General features: G+C 48.2%; 1 protein-coding gene and 1 pseudogene across 2 annotated transcripts in view; one reads left to right on the top strand and one right to left on the bottom strand.

Moving 5' to 3' along the window:
- Positions 1 to 18,740, bottom strand: part of XKR6 (XK related 6) — a gene marked incomplete at its 5' end in the record, with an annotated part of 164,104 nt that overhangs the window by 51,875 nt on the left and 93,489 nt on the right. The gene's annotated exons all lie outside the window — the stretch shown is intronic.
- LOC309337993 (large ribosomal subunit protein eL21 pseudogene) lies at positions 13,192 to 13,724 on the top strand (annotated as a pseudogene). The gene has a single exon. The product of its transcript is annotated as a large ribosomal subunit protein eL21 pseudogene (transcript).

The following is an 18,740-nucleotide window of genomic DNA, read 5'->3' as shown; positions in this document are numbered from 1 at the left end:
GGTTGGGCATTGGGGAAATCCTTTGTTTTGGATGGAGGGGAGGTTGTAGATCATGGGTAGGCAAACTAAGGCCCAAGGGCTGGATCCGGCCCAATAGCCTTCTAAATCCGGCCAGCGGATGGTCCAGGAATCAGCGTTTTTTTACATGACTAGAATGTGTGCTTTTATTTAAAATGCATTTCTGGGTTATTTGCGGGGCCTGCCTGGTGTTTTTGCATGAGTAGAACGCATGCTTTTATTCAAAATGCATCTCTGGGTTATTTGTGGGGCATAGGAATTCATTCATTTTTATTTTTATTTTTCAATATATAGTCCGGCCCCCCACAAGGTCTGAGGGACAGTGGACCGGCCCCCTGCTGAAAAAGTTTGCTGACCCTTATTGTAGACTTCGCCTGCCCCTCCAAATGCTGCCGTTAAAGGGATTCAGGGGGAGTGGCCATGTCCGTGTGTGCAGGGGGGACAGGGCCAAAGGAACTCCCCCACATTGTGGTCCCTGCAAGGTTCACCCTATTTGATGTAAGTCTTAGGAACCCCAGCCTGGATTGACTTACGCATCACTTCTGGTGGGCAGGCTGGAAGTATTTTGATTGCCCCTTACCCAAGCCAAACCTCTTTCATCTGTGTTCAATAAAGCTGTAGCCTGTTTTGATCCCAAACCAGCCTTGTTGGTCTCTTATTTAAATGGGTCGGGGAACAGGGAGCCCAATGCCTGGTTCTGCAACTAGCATTCACACGCATTGCCACACCTGAGGAAGAGCATAGCCGTTGCAGCTGGGAGCCATTGACGGGTCCCTCCCCTCCACAAATTTGTCCCATCCCCTTTCCAACTTTAGACCTGGCCCAACATCTGCACAAACTTCTTATCCCAAAATACAGACGTGCTTTTACACTTGCAAGACTGGATGTTTTGCCATCTGCGGTACTTGAGGGTCAACTCCAAAAGATCCCGCCCAAGAAACATCTTTGCCCCTGTGGAGACGGTAGCACCGAAACAGTGGCACACGTCCTCCTGTCTTGCACTCTCTACAAAGACCTGAGGAACGAGACCATCACCCGACTCGTACTAACCATCCCAGGGCGCTCAGCCACTGCCACGATGTCCTTTCTTCTATCAGATCAAAATGAGCAGATAACAGCAAAGGTGGCTAGGTTCATAGCAGGGGCAATCAGAATAAGGGCCACTAACTGACTGCTGATTCAGGTGCTTTTATGTCAAATTTCCTTTTCTGCGTGTACTGTAATGCTTTACTGTTGCTATGGCCATTGGCTAATGCGAATCAAGTTTTATCTTTCTCTCCCCTTTCCAAGCTTTCAGTTTACGCTTCGAAGGCCCCCGTTCCATGCCCTTTGACAGGGACTCTGCTTTCTCCTCCTGCGATTCCACCCCAAACGTGTCGAACGCCTGCGCCTCTTAGATATCGCAGCGCATCTGAAGTATACCAGGGATGGAGCAGGCTGGCAGTCGAAGGCGAGGGGTGAAACGATCCATTTCTAAGTGGCAATTCTGCAGCTGGCTGCAAATGCCACTGCACACGGAAGGAGCCATGTGCTTTTCCACGCCTGCCTTCGGTGGGTGCGTGCGCACACACATTCCTCGTCCAATTTCCTTACTCGGCCACAAGCATTTCGGAAGCAGATGAAGTGTGTGTGTGCAGGACCACCCTCTACCAAGCGTCTCCTCGGCAAAGGGCCACTGTCTGAATGGCCAGGTTTGCAGAGGGCTCCCTGCCAAGGTAGAAGCCGCCTGAGCACAGCAGAGAGGCGCCAGAGCCAAGACTCGAGTGCCGCTTCCTTCGTGAAGCTCCCTTCCCGACAGAGTGTCACTGCACATTACGGAACAAGGAACAAGCCCTCGCGCTCAGGTTCTGCTCAGGCCTGTTGACTCGCTCAGGGCTACAGGGATAGGGAAAGGGGCTGCCTGTCAATTCCCTCTTCCTTTCTCATTTCTCCCCAGCCTACCTCATCCCATGTCCACGATTCCATAAGTGGCATCTCTGAAATTTTTTACACATCACTTGGGAAGACAGGCGAGCTAATGCCAGCGTACTGGAAGAAGCAAAGATCACCAGTGTTGAAGCAATGATTCTTCAACATCAACTTCGTTCGACTGGTCGTGTTGTTGCTTCTGGCGAACCAGAGCAGTGCACGGAAACGTCATTTCCCTTTCCTCCGGAGCGGTACCTATTTATCTACTTGCACTTTGACATGCTTTCCAACTGCTAGGTTGGCAGGAGCAGGGACCGAGCAACGGGAGCTCACCCCGTCGCAGGGATTCGAACTGCTGACCTTCTGATTGGCAAGCCCACGTCCCAACATTATCCTAGGAGGAGGTTAAAAAAAAAAAAAAAAGATAAAGGACCCCTGGATGGTTAAGTCCAGTCAAAGGCATTTGTCCACAGACAGCTTTCCGGGTCATGTGGCCAGCATGACCAAACTACCTCTGGCGCAACGGGACACATTGACGAGTGCCAGAGCGCACGGAAATGCCGTTTTCCTTCCCACCGCAGCGTACCTATTTATCTACTTGCACTGGTGTGCTTTCAAACTGCTAGGTTGGCAGGAGCTGGGACAGAGCAATGGTAGCTCACCCCATCATGGGGATTTGAACTGCTGACCTTCTGATTAGCAAGCCCAAGAGGCTCAGAGGTTTTAGACCATAGTGCCACCCGTGTACCACCTTAGGGGTAGGAGAATGATATGACAGGGTCTAGTCTTGGTCTAGTCTCAACTGGAGCTGGGAAGATACCTGGAAACCTAATGGAGGGTGGGCAAGATCTGCTGCAAGCCCCTCCAGCTTATGCCCAGGTTGCAAATAAAATAATTTATTGAAAAGACACCGCGGTCTTCAGTGACCTTAATTCCAAGGAACCGGAATCTGAGGTCAGCATTGGTACCCTCAAGTCTCTCGCTGCTTGGCGATTGGGGCGCATGTAACATTTTAATTTCTTAATTTTTTATAACCAAAGTCTGAAACAGCATATTTGAAAAAACCGTATGTATTCAACCTAGAAATCTGGATACAAGGCCATCTGCTCCAGGAGACACTAACCTCAGAGAACACGGTTTACAGATTCCTGTTGTTCCATCATGCTCTCCTTGGGGAGAAGATCTCGTGCCAAACAGGCAACGCAGACCACTCACTACGTTGCGCCTCTGAGGAGAGATGGTTACAAATAGCTTATTCTGCAAAGCCTTTCCTGAACCGTGCCGGGCTCACCTCATACGAACTCTCCACGCGGCCCCCACTCATCTCTACACCACTGAATGAACGTGCATGCTGTTAAGGAAGTTAAGTAAATGTCTGGACTAGAAGTCCCTAATTCGAATCCTGCCACGTGCTGTTTTTATTGTAAGTATCTCATAGAATCATGGGATTGTAGAGTCACCCAGTCCAACCCCCTGCAATGCAGAAAACTCAGCGAAATCTGGATGTTTTCAATGGATTAGATAGGTAGGTAGATAGCTAGTTTCAACTCTATCAATGTTGAATTTTTTTTAAAAAAATTATTTCATCCCCGCCCCCAAGTTTTCAGCGGTTCTCATTTTTAGCTGGAAGCTGCCTTGAGTCCCTGTCCGGCAAAAAGGTGGGGCTAAAGTATATAATACTAAAAATAAATATAAAATAAGGTCTGTGGAGGACTTTAAGGTCACAAATGACCACACTTTGGAGGTCCTAAGTTGCAAGGTGGTTAGATTGGTCTCAACTAGGGCCAGGGCCTTTTCAGTAGTGGCCCCGACTTGGTGGAACGCTCTGTCACAAGAGACTAGGGCCCTGCGGGACTTGACATCTTTCCGCAGGGCCTGCAAGACAGAGCTGTTCCGCCTGGCCTTTGGTTTGGACTCTGTCTGACCCTTATGTTTCCCTCCCCTTATGGTTTTGATCTATGGGCTACTATTAAAATGAGGCTGCATTTTAAATTGTATTTTAAATTGTATTTAAAATTGGTCCCCCCCCATTATGTTTTTATTGCAATTTTACTGGTGTTAGCTGCCCTGAGCCCAGCTGTGGCTGGGGAGGGCGGGGTATAAATAAAAAATTATTATTATTATTATTATTAATTACAGTGGTACCTCTGGTTGTGAATGGGATCCGTTCTGGAGCACCATTCACAACCTGAGCAGAACGCAACCCGTGTCTGCACATGCGCGGGTCGCGATCTGCTGCTTCTGCGCATGCGCGTGATGTTGTTTTGAGCGTCTGCGCATGCGCAAGTGGCGAAACCCGGAAGTAACCCTTTCCAGTACTTTTGGGTCACTGCAGGACGCAACCTAAAAACGCTTAACCTGAAGCAAACGCAACACGAGGTATGACTGTAATGCCTTTTGCAACTGGAAGGATACCATGGGTCATCTGACTGGAGCAGATGGTTCTCCTTCTTGGTCAGGGTGACCCCCACAGGTGTGGGGCTGGCTGATGGCAGATCTGCCTCGAGACTCTTCCTTACAGATGATTTCCACCAGAGTCAGTGGGATCTATCCGCTCTCGCAAGAAGCGTCTTTGGGACGGGGATGTCAAAAGATTTGCAAGAGGCTAATTACACTGTGTGCCTGTTTAATGAACCTCAGAGATAGCTTAATAAATACATGAGCATTAGCAGCGTTTAACGTTGCGCATTAATGATTAATAATCCCCTTCGCGAAGTCAGACATCAGGAGATCCAGGAAGCAAAGGAACATCCCGTGCAGGTTTGCAGAGACGTAAAATCCTTGTGGCCACAGGTGTGCTCATTTTGAACAAATACCGTGTTTTTTGCTCTATAGGACTCACTTTCCCCCCTCCTAAAAAGTAAGGGGAAATGTGTGTGCGTCTTATGGAGTGAATGCAAGCTGCACAGCTATCCCAGAAGCCAGAACAGCAAGAGGGATTGCTGCTTTCACTGCGCAGCGACCCCTCCAGCTGTTCTGGCTTCTGAGATTCAGAATATTTTTTTCCTTCTTTTCCTCCTCCAAAAACTAGGTGCCTCTTGTGGTCTGGTGCGTCTTATAGAGCGAAAAATACGGTAATCTATGCAGAGCTCAGTTCCTTTGGGGGGGGGCAGTAGTGGGGAGAAAAAAAGCAGACTTTTTATTAAGTTTTGATTCCATGGGAAATAGGTATTTTAAATCACTTGGGTAGCTCATGACATTATGTGAAAGATTTTCTTGCCTGTCGCTCTTCCAAGTCGCCAGTTTATTACGCCGCAGGGCTGAATATTACAAACAGGTGCGATCCTGCCTACAGGAGTATTTACAGCAACAGGACAGGGGTAGGGGGACCTGTTGCAAACCAAGGGCGCAATCCCTCCTGGACAACTTTCCAGGGGCCGCATGTTGATGGCAGGCTGGTCCAGTGGGTGGAGCAAGAGTCATCCGTGACTGGACCTAACGGTCAGGGGTCCCTTTACCTTTACCTATGACTTCCCTTGCTCTGGGCACTAGACTTCTCTTGAGACAGCCTAGAATAGCCTCAATCTTATCCTACTATTTGGTTGCTGTTGTAATCCTCACACCAGCCCTGTAAAATAGGTTCCCATCCCCATCTCTTGTTTGCTTTGACCATGATCTTTCTGCTTCCCCTCTTCTCCCCGATCTAAAGAAAAGTCCCTGGAATGAATGAGTACCTCACAGGCATTGCGGCACAATAATTGTTTCTGACACGATGTCTGCTTCTTTTGATCCTGGAAACTCTTTAACATCTGCTCCCAAGGGAAATGCAACAAGTGTCACCGTCTCTTTAAAGGAAACACACTGCAGGATGCTAATGGGGGGAGAGGGAGAGAGAGGGGGTGGACTTTGGGTGGGCTCAGTAAGTACCTCGCCAAAAAGACAAGGGAGGGGATGAATGTATTCCCCCCCCCCAGCCCGTTTCCTTCTGCATCAAACTAGGAAGTGTGTGTGTGTCTGGGAGAAGGAATGGCTGGAGCCAGGAGGCTGCCACCACCAGGCGCATGTCAATGCCCACCCCTACATTGGGGGCCCACTGTCAACCCCCAGGGTCTCCTGTCCCTGCTGTCAACCTGCCCTACAAGCGAACAAGCAGCGGTGGGAGCAAGCAGGCCACCTCTGCTCAACTCTCTCTGCAGATCAGACCCAGAAGAAGAGGGCAAATGAGTAGGCAATCGGCACTTCTGAGCCATTACGTAACTTCATTATGTAAGAGTGGGGAAGGCTCAGTACCTGTGAGTGTGCTCAGTTGCCTTGCCTCTCTCTCTCCCTCTCTCCCTTCATCTCATTTTGCCATTTCTTACCCTCTTAGAGAAGAGATGCGGGTGGCGCTGTGGGTTAAACCACAGAGTCTAGGACTTGCCGATCAGAAGGTCGGTGGTTCAAATCCCTGTGACGGGGTGAGCTCCCGTTGCTCGGTCCCTGCTCCTGCCAACCTAGCAGTTTGAAAGCACGTCAATGTGCAAGTAGACAAATAGACACCGCTCCGGCGGGAAGGTAAACGGCATTTCCGTGCGCTGCTCTGGTTCGCCAGAAGCAGCTTAGTCATGCTGGCCACATGAGCCGGAAGCTGTATGCCGGATCCCTCGGCCAATAAAGCAAGATGAGCGCCGCTACCCCAGAGTTGGTCACGACTGGACCTAATGGTCAGGGGTCCCTTTAACTTTTTACCCTCTTAGAGTGCAAGCCAAAGCTGGGAGATTTGGCAGGAACACGGCATCTAAACACAGCAAACAAATTTCTCTCCCTCCCCAATTACTGTATTTTTCCGTCTATAAGACACCCCATGTATAAGGCTCCCCTTCCCCAATTATGTCACACACCAGACACCTAATTCCCCTGCGTGCAAAGACAGGCTCTGTTGGATGAGGGGGTTCAATGGTCAAGAAGGCGGTCTCTGCATGTGCCATAGAGGGAAGTGAGGGACAGATGGGGTTTGTCGACCTGGGGAGGGAGCAGACGATACCAGGCTCGGTGGGCCGTGTTAGACAATAGCTGGCCACACAGACAGCCCTACCAAGAAAAAAGCTTGCTTTGCCACCAACTCAGATTGTGTTGAGGTCATACGTAAGCAGCAGAAGGCGTCATGGGCTTTGAAGACACTCGAACTCAGGACGCAAGGGAGAAACGTGCGAAGAGGGAGGCACGCTTGGCAAATCCACACCATGATCAACTCCCGCCCGGGAACCAATGTCCCCACTGTGGAAGAACGTGTGGGTCCAGAAATGGCCTCCACAGTCACTTACGGACTCACTGTTAAGACTGTGTTCATGGAAGACAATCTTACTCGGCTACAAGGGATCGCCAAAGAGAGAGAGAGAAGAAGAAGAAGAGAAGAAGAAGAGTTTGGATTTGATATCCCGCCTTTCACTCCCTTTAAGGAGTCTCAAAGCGGCTAACATTCTCCTTTCCCTTCCTCCTCCACAACAAACACTCTGTGAGGTGAGTGGGGCTGAGAGACTTCACAGAAGTGTGACTGGCCCAAGGTCACCCAGCAGCTGCATGTGGAGGAGCGGAGACTCGAACCCGGTTCCCCAGATTAGGAGACTACCGCTCTTAACCACTACACCACACTGGCTCCCAGAGAAGAGAGCAGTCCTACAGGAAGCCCATCCCCTTGAAGCAGGGGACTTATTTCTGAGTAAGGCTGGACAGAACTGGACTGTATAAGTGATGGAAGAGAGGGGAGAGGAAGAAGAAGAGGAAAGATGCTATTTTAAGGACAAGCTGCACTCGTATGGAAATCATCTTCCGAGCAAAGCTATTTTCTGGCTTTCTGCCCCCCAAGCCAGCCAGGAGCTGCCGTGTTTTCTATTCCGGTCACACTGGATGCTTCTTACCAATCTATCCATCTTAATCAGACAGTACCATTTCTTGGAGAACCATCACAGCCTTGGAAGCAGGATCCATGGAGGAAAGGGGAAGGTATGGGGTTGAGGACGGGGTCTTGGGGTCTTGCCAATCAGAAAAGGAGGACACACACACTAGATGCTGCTTTTAAGATCAGAAAGGGGTTCTCTCTCTCTCTCTCTCTCTCTCTCTCTCTCTCTCTCTCGCACACACACACACACACACACACATGTATACCTATTATTAAATTATGAGTAAAAGTGTGGAAAGTGTACGGTTATCACAAAAATTAGGGGAACAGGGGTACACTCCTAGAAGCAGCACGTTGGAAGTGCAACAGCAGGGCTCATTCTGTGCGCAGCTCAAGGGTTAATTCTCTTGACCTTAAAGCCAAGTAGCCAAGAGAGGGATGGGTGGAGGTGCTATCTAGCAACCAGGCGCAGCAACATGACCCTCGCTGAGGTAACACAGGCTCTGATTGGCTGCCTAGTCCTGAGGGAGTTTCCCCCTGAATATGTTGTTGAACATCTCCCCCTTTATGAACAAGGCTTGTACGATCAAGACCAAATCCGTCGGTTGAATTCTCCTCAAGTCGCACACTGTTTTCATTCACGTATCAGTTTCTTTCCTCCCTGGGCTCCATCCATGGTATGCATAGAACTGGAGAGTTGGAAGGGACCTTGAGGATCATCTAGTCCAACCCCCTGCAATGCAGGAATATGCTGTTGTCCCATAGAGGGATCGAACCTGTGACCTTGGCGTTCTCACTGCCACACTCTAACCCACTGAGCTACCTCCATTCAATCCAAGTGACTTTTTCCAAAAAAAAGTGCTTTCATGGCTGTGCAGACTACAGAAAGCATACAAGGCCCTAAACAGCTTCAGAGTCAAGTACCTAAAAGAGCAACCTCCCCCAATATGGACCCCCCTATACCCTACAATCAGCGGGGTGGGGTGGGGGGAGCTGTAGGTGGTGCTGCCCCCTGGTTGGCACTAACCCATGACAGGGCCCTTTCAGTGGTGGCTCCTTGGCTTAAATAAACAAATGATGGGAAGTCACGGTATAAAGCATGTTCTGCAGACTCCAGTGGTTTCATAGAATCATAGAATCATAGAGTTGGAAGAGACCACAAGGGCCATCGAGTCCAACCCCCTGCCAAGCAGGAAACACCATCAGAGCACTCCTGACATATGGTTGTCAAGCCTCTGCTTAAAGACCTCCAAAGAAGGAGACTCCACCACACTCCTGGGCAGCAAATTCCACTGTCGAACAGCTCTTACTGTCAGGAAGTTCTTCCTAATGTTTAGGTGGAATCTTCTTTCTTGTAGTTTGGATCCATTGCTCCATGTCCGCTTCTCTGGAGCAGCAGAAAACAACCTTTCTCCCTCCTCTATGTGACATCCTTTTATATATTTGAACATGGCTATCATATCACCCCTTAACCTCCTCTTCTGCAGGCTAAACATGCCCAGCTCCCTTAGCCGTTCCTCATAAGGCATAGTTTCCAGGCCTTTGACCATTTTGGTTGCCCTCCTCTGGACACGTTCCACTTTGTCCGTGTCCTTCTTGAACTGTGGTGCCCAGAACTGGACACAGTACTCCAGGTGAGGTCTGACCAGAGCAGAATACAGTGGCACTATTACTTCCCTTGATCTAGATGCAATACTCCTATTGATGCAGCCCAGAATTGCATTGGCTTTTTTAGCTGCCGTGTCACACTGTTGGCTCATGTCAAGTTTGTGGTCAACCAAGACTCCAAGATCCTTTTCACATGTACTGCTCTCAAGCCAGGTGTCACCCATCTTGTATTTGTGCCTCTCATTTTTTCCCCCCAGACAAAAGCATATTGGTATTGGATGGATGGGAGTGGTAGTCCAAAACAGCCCCAGGGAAAACCTGTTTTGTGGGACCAAGAAAGAGCCCACTTTTGAGAGTCCGGCCCAAACAGCCTTCTATTGGGCTCCCCCTTTCTTCAGCGGTCCCCTTTCCATGGGCTTCCCAGAGATGGAGGACGGTTCGTTTCAGTAGCTGCCATTCCAATGTTCTCACGAAAGCTCCTGGCATAACCAGAGCTCCTGGGGTAATGTGTGAAATCAAAATGGCCTCCCCGGGGCAGCCATTTTAATTTCCCACAGTGCCCCTGGAGTGACGTTGTACAGTGGTACCTCGGGTTATATACGCTTCAGGTTACAGACACTTCAGGTTACAGACTCCGCTAACCCAGAAATATTACCTCAGGTTAAGAACTTTGCTTCAGGATGAGAGCAGAAATCGTGCTCTGGTGGCGCAGCGGCAGCAGGAGGCCCTATTAGCTAAAGTGGTGCTTCAGGTTAAGAACAGTTTCAGGTTAAGAACGGACCTCCGGAACGAATTAAGTACTTAACCTGACGTACCACTGTATTGAGGAGCCCGCGATTGAATTTTAAGCAGCAGTCTACAAAACTGACTGCTTGGCAGCAGACATGCCACCCAACATTTTTCCCACTGCAATGGGGACGCTCAGTTTTTTTATCTTGAGCATGCATGAAAGCAAAAGAAACCCATTCTTCGGTCTTGCAGGACTGAAAAACGAGTGGCTTTCGTTCTGCTGCTCTGGCATGAAATCAACAGGATTGTGCTAGAGCAGGGATGTCCAGCTGGTGGATTGCAATCTACTGGTAGATCCCCAAGAGGTTTCGGTAGATTGTGGTCGATCACTGGGTCCCTTTCCTTAGCGTAGGTAAAATAGAATCCTGCCCTGCCCTGGCACTCTGCCCTCCATTGTTTCCCAATCTGCAGAACGGAAGATGGAGTTTTCTCAGTGAGGCTGTTTGTTCCCCCAGCGATCTGTTGGTGTTCCCTTTTCTGCCTGAACCCCTCAAAATTGGGGCTTCTTACAAAAGCTCAACAGCTTTGACCTGAACCCCCCCAAAATGGAGTTTACCCTTCTAAAACAAGCTCAACAGCTTTGACCTGAACCCCCCCAAAAACAGGGCATTCCCTTCTAAAACAAGCTCAACAACTTTGACCTGAACCCTCCAAAAGGGGGTAAATCACTGCCAGTTTTTAATTCTGTGAATAGATCACAGTCTCTTGGGAGTTGGCCACCCCTGTGCTAGAGTGTCGGACTGGAAGATGCTCCTTTTTTTCGTCTGATGCTTTGTCGCGACCCTGCCAGAGCGCCATGCCACCTGCCTTCCCCTCGCTGCCATCCAACGCCGGTTGCCCCGGGACGAAGGCAGAGCCCGAGGCGCCCCCAGAGAAAGTGGGGGTATACCTCTGAAAATGGGTCGCTTGGCAGGAATTGCAACAGAGCAGGGACAGGGTCACAAATACTGGTTGGCCTCACAAATATTCTGGGGCATTGGCTATGGGCTGAGGGTGCAGGGTCCTGCCTGCAGCTAGCCATAACTTGTCCAAAGGTGCTGCAGTCAGTGTAGTCAGGTTGAATCCTGACAAGACTGAAGTACTGTTTTGGGGGGACAGGGGACGGGCGGGTGTGGGGGACTCCCTGGTCCTCAGTGGGGTAACTGTGCCCCTGAAGGACCAGGTGCGCAGCCTGGGAGTCATTTTGGACTCACAGCTGTCCATGGAGGCGCAGGTCAATTCTGTGTCCAGGACAGCTGTCTACCAGTTCCATCTGGTACACAGGCTGAGACCCTAACTGCCCGCGGACTGTCTGGCCAGAGTGGTGCATGCTCTAGTTATCTCCCGCTTGGACTACTGCAATGCGCCCTACATGGGGCTACCTTTCAAGGTGAGCCGGAAACAGCAACTAATTCAGAATGCGGCAGCTAGACTGGTGACTGGGAGTGACCGCCGGGACCACATAACACCAGTCCTGAGAGATCTGCATTGGCTCCCAGTACGTTTCCGAGCACAATTCAAAGTGTTGGTTTTGACCTTTAAAGCCCTAAACGGCCTTGGTCCTGTATACCTGAAGGAGCGACTCCACCCTCATCGTTCAGCCCGGACACTGAGATCCAGCACCAAGGGCCTTCTGGCGGTTCCCTCATTGCGAGAAGTGAGGTTACAGGGAACCAGACAGAGGGCCTTCTTGGTAGTGGTGCCCGCCCTGTGGAACACCCTCCCACCAGATGTCAAAGAGATAAACAACTACCTGACATTCAGAGGACATATCAAGGCAGCCCTGTTCAGGGAATTTTTAAATATGTGACATTTTAGTGTATTTTTGGTCTCTGTGGAAGCCTCCCAGAGTGGCTGGGGAAACTCAGCCAGATGGGCGGTGTACAAATAATAAATTATTATTATTATTATTATTATTATTATTATTATTATTATTATTATTAGACTGCGCTAAGCTAGATCTCCAACTCAGTTCAATGCAGTTTCCTGTGTTCCCATGCCCACACCATTTTGTCTGTCTCCGATAGATTTTGAGCCTCCGCAGGGAGGGATTTTGTCACTTCTGTGTGGCGCCAAAGAGGCGTTCGGTAGTAGTATTAGTGTCAGGGTAAAGAAGTGAGTCCCTTGAGGACACAGGACAGTTTCTAGTGCAAACCCCCAGCGGAGAATCCTTGCTGAGGTTGCCAAGCAGACAGCAGAGGAGACAGCAATGCTCAGACGAACATGGAAGGAAACTTCTGCTGTTTGGGGGGAAAAAACTCTGCTTGATATTTTGGCTCCGGCAAAAGACAGCAAAGGAATCCAGTTCCTCAGAAGCAGGTTAGCCTTCCCTGGATTTGACAAGAGCTGAACTGAACATGGGTGAGGAGGGCAGAATGAAGCAACTGCTACTATCAGCTCTGCCCCTCCGTATCTGTCAGGCCTCGCCCCGTGGGCAGCTGGTTCCGTCTGATGCATCTTCTGTCCCGAGAACAGACTCATAAGACGGTAAGAACAGTCCTGCAGCAGGAACAGGACAGAGGCTGGTCAAAGTCCTGTCAGCATCGCCCCCTGAGCCAGTGCACCAACTGGACTCATGCACTTCAACCCCGACTGGGCTAGGCGAGCTGGGTAGCACTGTCAGCGACCACCTTTCTCACAGGGACAGGTCACCGTGCTGTGGACTCACAGCTTAGAGCTGAGAGCACCGGATTCACTTGCACAAAATACAGTCATTGCGCAGCAGAGTTTTGCAGAGTCTTGCAGAGTATAAACAACTCGGAGAGCAGCTCTGTAGAATATCTTCCTTTTATTCTATAGCTACAACTATGATACAAAACTATTTACAGAGCTAAAGGATCTAAGCATAAATCAATGCTACACTGAGAGTCTGCAGCTGCTCTTAGCAGCAACCTTATCTCTAGACACGATCTCTAACACTCTCTCTCTCTCTGATACACTGACTGACTCACTCGCTGACTGATTCACTCACTGACTAAGTAGAAAGCAGAACATTGCTCCTCCTCTCTGTAGAATCAGCAGGCTCCTCAGGAGATTCTTGGATATGGGAGGGGTGAAATCTCCTCAAGTCCAGCACCACAAAATTCAGCGCCATCTTATAGTAAACCGTCAAGATGACCAACACCAAGGGGAAGAGGAGGGGGACACGTTACATATTCTCAAGACCCTTTCGCAAACATGGTGTGGTCCCTCTTGTTACCTACATGTGCAACTATAAGAAGGGTGATATTGTTGACATAAAGGGCATGGGCACAATTCAGAAAGGCATGCCCCACAAATGTTACCATGGCAAGACAGGAAAGGTATACAACATTACCCAGCATGCTGTGGGCATTATTGTGAACAAGAAAGTTAAGGGCAAGATTCTGGCCAAGAGAATTAATGTGCGAATTGAGCATATTAAGCACTCAAAGAGCAGAGACAGCTTCTTGCAGCGTGTGAAAGAAAATGAAAGAAAGAAAAAAGAAGGAAAGGAAAAGGGAATTTGGTTTGAACTAAAACGCCAGCCTGCTCCTCCAAGAGAAGCCCGCTTTGTGAGAAACAATGGCAAGGAGCCAGAGCTGCTGGAACCAATTCCATATGAGTTTATGGCATAGTGTATGTGGGGGGAAAAAAAAAACCATGTTGAGGACCTAATTTTTTAAAAAAAAATCGGAGGTGTGTGGGTTTCAAGGAAGAGCTGAGTTATGGTTCAGAATCTGCAGATTGGGCAAGTTCACACCAACATGTGAGTAGATTTCCCTCTTGTCCACAGTTGCAGGGCTAGATATCGAGATGATTCTCAGTCTGAAAGTTGTTACGACTGTTAAGTTTCTCTGCAAACTCAGGTTTCTAGTGTAGCGGTACCAGTAATTTGGAACCTTGTTCCTATTTTAACCATACAAGCACTTATAATTCTGTTGTTTCACCACCTGCTTAAAAACCTGTTTTGTTTCAGCATTTGTCGTTTGTCCTGCATTTCAGGATCTTATAAGTTTATGGCATACCTCCCAACTTTTCTCCGATGAAAACAAGGACATCCTATTCCATTCTTTCCAACATTTCTCTGATGAAGAGAAGGACATCCTATTCCATATCCTCCAACATTTCTCCTATCAAAATAGGGACATCATACCCTCCAACATTTCTCTGATGAAAATAAGGATGTCCTTTCCATACTCTCCAACATTTCTCCAATGAAAATAGGGGCATCCTAAGGAAAAGGGACGCTGGTGGCGCTGTGGGTTAAACCACAGAGCCTAGGACTTGCCGATCAGAAGGTCAGCAGTTCGAATGCCCGTGACGGGGTGAGTTCCCGTTGCTCGGTCCCTGCTCCTGCCAACCTAGCACTTCGAAAGCACGTCAAAGTCCAAGTAGATAAATAGGTACTGCTCCGGCGGGAAGGTAAACAGCATTTCCGTGCATTGCTCTGGTTCGCCAGAAGCGGCTTAGTCATGCTGGCCACATGACCTGGAAGCTGTATGCCAGCTCCCTCGGCCAATAAAGCGAGATGAGCACTGCAACCCCAGAGTCGGTCACGACTGGACCTAATGGTCAGGGGTCCCTTTACCTTTAAGGAAAAGTGGGACATTCAGGGATCAAATCAGAAACCGTGACAGGTTCTGTAAATCCAAGAATGTGCTTGGGAAACAGCGACACTGTTATGGTGTACACCACAGTGACTTAAAAAGAAGTAGTTTATGTCTACATATCGGCTGCAGTCCCAACCATGTCTTTTCAGACGTAAGCCCCATGGAGTTCAATTGCGTTCACTCCCAGGAAAGTGGGGTTAGGCTTACAACTGCTCTTGCAAAACCAGCCCATCTACAGACTATTTAAGATTGCAGGTGCTTCCAGGACGGACGTCGATACAGATGCATTGTGGGAGCGTGAAGGCGGCTGTCTCTGTCAACAGTTTCCAAGCCTGTGACACCCCCCCAACTGCCGCATTCCAGTTCGGTGCTGCTGTTTCTTCCCCCCACCCCCACCTCAAGTCTGCTTGAAAATGATAGGTGCCAAAAAGGATTGCAGAAAGGAGGAAATGAGTGAGTTGTGTGTTTGCAAGCTATTGCGAACATGACAGGCATAATGGCAGCTCTGTCCTTCTGCCGCAACAGGATACACTTTGGGACTTGGCACACATTCCAGGCCTCGCATGCTCTCCTCCCTGAGTCTCGGAGGTCCTCGAGATGTTCACTGGGGCGGACCAGGCCTGCCGGAGTGCATTGTGGGTCATGCGGCCGGCAGCTGAGAAGGCGCACAAGCGTGGAGACAGAGATGGAGGGAAGGGAGGGGAATTGTGAGGGAGAAGAGCTGCATCGTAGACATGCTCCAAGAAAGGCTGGCTGAGAGCAGATGCTCTACCACAGCAGCAAAGCTCTTAAGCAAAGCCTTCCTTCTTCCTCACACCCTCGTCCTCCCATCGCAGCTCTGGAAATACAAAAGGAATTCTAACAGACCTGACAGCAGAACAAAAAGAAAGGTTAAGGCAATTCTAGGCTGCATCAAACAAAATCTAGTGTCCACATCAAGGGAAGTCATGGTACCACTCTATTCTGCTTCGGTTAGACCCCACCTGGAGTCCTGTGTCCAGTTCTGAGCACCACAATTTAAGAAGGATATTGAGAAGCTGGAAGGTGTGCAGAGGAGGGTGACTAAGAGGATCAAGGTTCTGGAAATGAAGCCTTATGAGGAACGGTTGAGGGAGCTGGGCATGTTTAGCCTGAAGAGGAGAAGACCAAGAGATGAGAGGATAGTCATCTTCAAATATCTGAAAGTCTCGCTTTCTGCTATTCCAGAGGACCCAGGCCAATGGATACAAATTGCAAGAAAGGAGAATCCAGCTAAAAATTAGGATGAGCTTTCTGATGGTAACAGCTGTTTGACACTGGAACCAACTCCTTCAGAAGGTGGTGGATTCTCCTTCCTTGGAAGAAGAAGAAGAAGAGGAATTTGGATTTGATATCCTGCTTTATCACTACCCTAAGGAGTCTCAAAGCGGCTAACATTCTCCTTTCCCTTCCTCCCCCACAACAAACACTCTGTGAGGTGAGTGGGGCTGAGAGACTTCAGAGAAGTGTGACTGGCCCAAGGTCACCCAGCAGCTGCATGTGGAGGAGCGGAGACGCGAACCCGGTTCACCAGATTACAAGACTACCGCTCTTAACCACACTGGCTCTCAAGTTTTCCTCAACCTCAGGTTGGAGGTTTTGAAGCAGAGGTTGGCTGCCTATCGGTCAGGGATTCTTAAAAGTGAGTTCGGTTTCAGTGTATCTGAAGAAGTGTGCATGCACACGAAAGCTCATACCAAGAACAAACTTAGTTGGTCTCTAAGGTGCTACTGGACAATTTTTATTATTTTTTATATATATTTCTACTGCGTCAGACCAACACGGCTACCTACCTTAATCTATCTATCTATCTATCTATCTATCTATCTATCTATCTATCTATCATCTATCTATCTATCATCTATCTATCTATCTATCTATCTATCTATCATCTATCTATCTATCTATCTATCTATCTATCTATCTATCTATCATCTATCTATCTATCTATCTATCTATCTATCTATCATCTATCTACTGTATCTATATTTATCTATCTATCATCTATCTATCTATCATCTATCTATCATCTATCATCTATCATCTATCTATCTATCATCTATCTATCATCTATCTATCTATCTATCATCTGTCTATCATCTATCATCTATCTATGATCTATCTATGATCTATCTATCTATCTATCTATCTATCTATCTATCTATCTAATCTATCTATCATCTATCTATCACCTATCATCTATCACCTATCATCTATCTATCTATCTATCTATCTATCTATCTATCATCTATCATCTATCATATATCATCTATGACATCAGACATCCCATGACTTTAGGGAGTACAAGAATGCTGGCCCTACAGACTTTACAACTTAGAAACTGACGCAGAGCAAAGAGACAAGGAAGGAGATGGAAGCCAAGGGAAGGCGAAACAAGTCATGAGTCATGAAAGCTTACACCATCATAAATTTGTTAGTTCTTTCAGGTGCCACAAGGCTCTTTTGCTGCTTCTTTTCATGTAAAAAAAGAAGTGATCTGAGCATATGATCCCCTCCCTTTCTCTTTTTTTCCAGGGAGGCGAACATTTTCGCAGAAATAATTGGGGATGATTTGCACCACCTTGCTCTCTGTGGATTTCCATAATGAGAAGAATACGGTAAAGCGAGCGGTTGATTCTCTGCTTCCCGGAGCAAAAATTCAGAAGCGGAGACCCTGGGAGCCTGTTCAAAAAGGGGTTGCCTTTTCTTTAAAAAAAAAATGTATTCTTTTATTAGGTCATTTGCCTTTTAGTGGGGAAGTGGAGTGTAGACTAAACACACATGCAATACCAACCAGAAAATAAAAACACAAGGCAACTGTCCCTTATCTCGTGCCCTCCAAAACCGTTGTACTACAACAGGTATGCTGTCTGAGCCTGTTCTTCCCTCTCTGTGTCCCAAATGATATTCAGAGGTATACAACCCCTTGCGATGGAGGCTTCCCTTCACTGTTATGGCTCATGGTCACTTAAAAAGGTAAGAACATCCTGCTGGATCAGGCCATGGCCCATCTAGTCCAGCATATTCTTCTCGCAGTGGCCAACCAAATGCCCAAGGTGAAGGCCAGAAGCAGGATTCGATCACAAGGGCAACTCTCCCTTCCTGTGGTTTCCAACGCAATGGTGTAATATTGGAGAATGTCGGTCACTTCTCCTACCTGGACAGTTATTTTTCCACAAGGGCCAACATTGATGCCGAAATCCAGCATCACCTGAGCTCTGCGAGTGTGGCTTTCTCCCAACTGAAGTGCAGATTGTTTGAGGACCGGGACATTCGCAGGGAAACCAAAATGCTTGTTTACAAAGCTATTGTACTACCAACCTTACTATATGCTTGTGAAACATGGACCACTTATAAACCGCCATCTCCAACTCTTTGAAAGATTCCATTGACCGTGTCTCTGAAAATGTTTACACATCACTTGGGAAGACAGGTGAACTAATGCCGGTGTACTGGAAGAAGCAAAGATCACCAGTGTCGAAGCAATGATTCTTCAACATCAACTTCGTTGGACTGGTCATGTTGTGCGGATGCCTGATGATCGTCTTCCAAAGCAACTACTCTATCCCAAACTTAAAAATGGAAAGCGTAATGCTGGTGGTCAATGAAAGAGGTTTAAAGACTCTCAAGGCAAATCTAAAAAAATGTAGTATAAATACCGACAACTGGGAAACACTGGCCTGCAAGCACACCAGTTGGAGAGCAGCCTTTACCAAAGGTGTCCTGGGCTTTGAAGACGCTTGAAGTCAGGATGCAAGGGAGAAACGTCCTAAGAGGAAGGCATGCTTGGCAAATCCACACCGTGATCAGCTCCCACCCAGAAACCTATGTCCCCACTGTGGAAGGACGTGTGGGTCCAGAAATGGCCTCCACAGTCACTTACGGACTCACTGTTAAGACTGTGTTCATGGAAGACAATTTTACTCAGCTACGAATGATTGCCAAAGAGAGAGAGAAGAGAGCAATCCTACAGGAAGCCCAAACAGGGGACTTATTTCTGAGTAAGGCTGGACAGAACTGGACTGTATAAG

This window comes from Podarcis erhardii (genome assembly GCF_964252035.2).
Source record: "Podarcis erhardii genome assembly, chromosome: 3".
Lineage (NCBI taxonomy): Eukaryota > Metazoa > Chordata > Lepidosauria > Squamata > Lacertidae > Podarcis > Podarcis erhardii.
The sequence above is the reverse complement of the archived record's forward strand: the minus strand, read 5'-3'. Positions and strand labels throughout refer to the sequence as shown.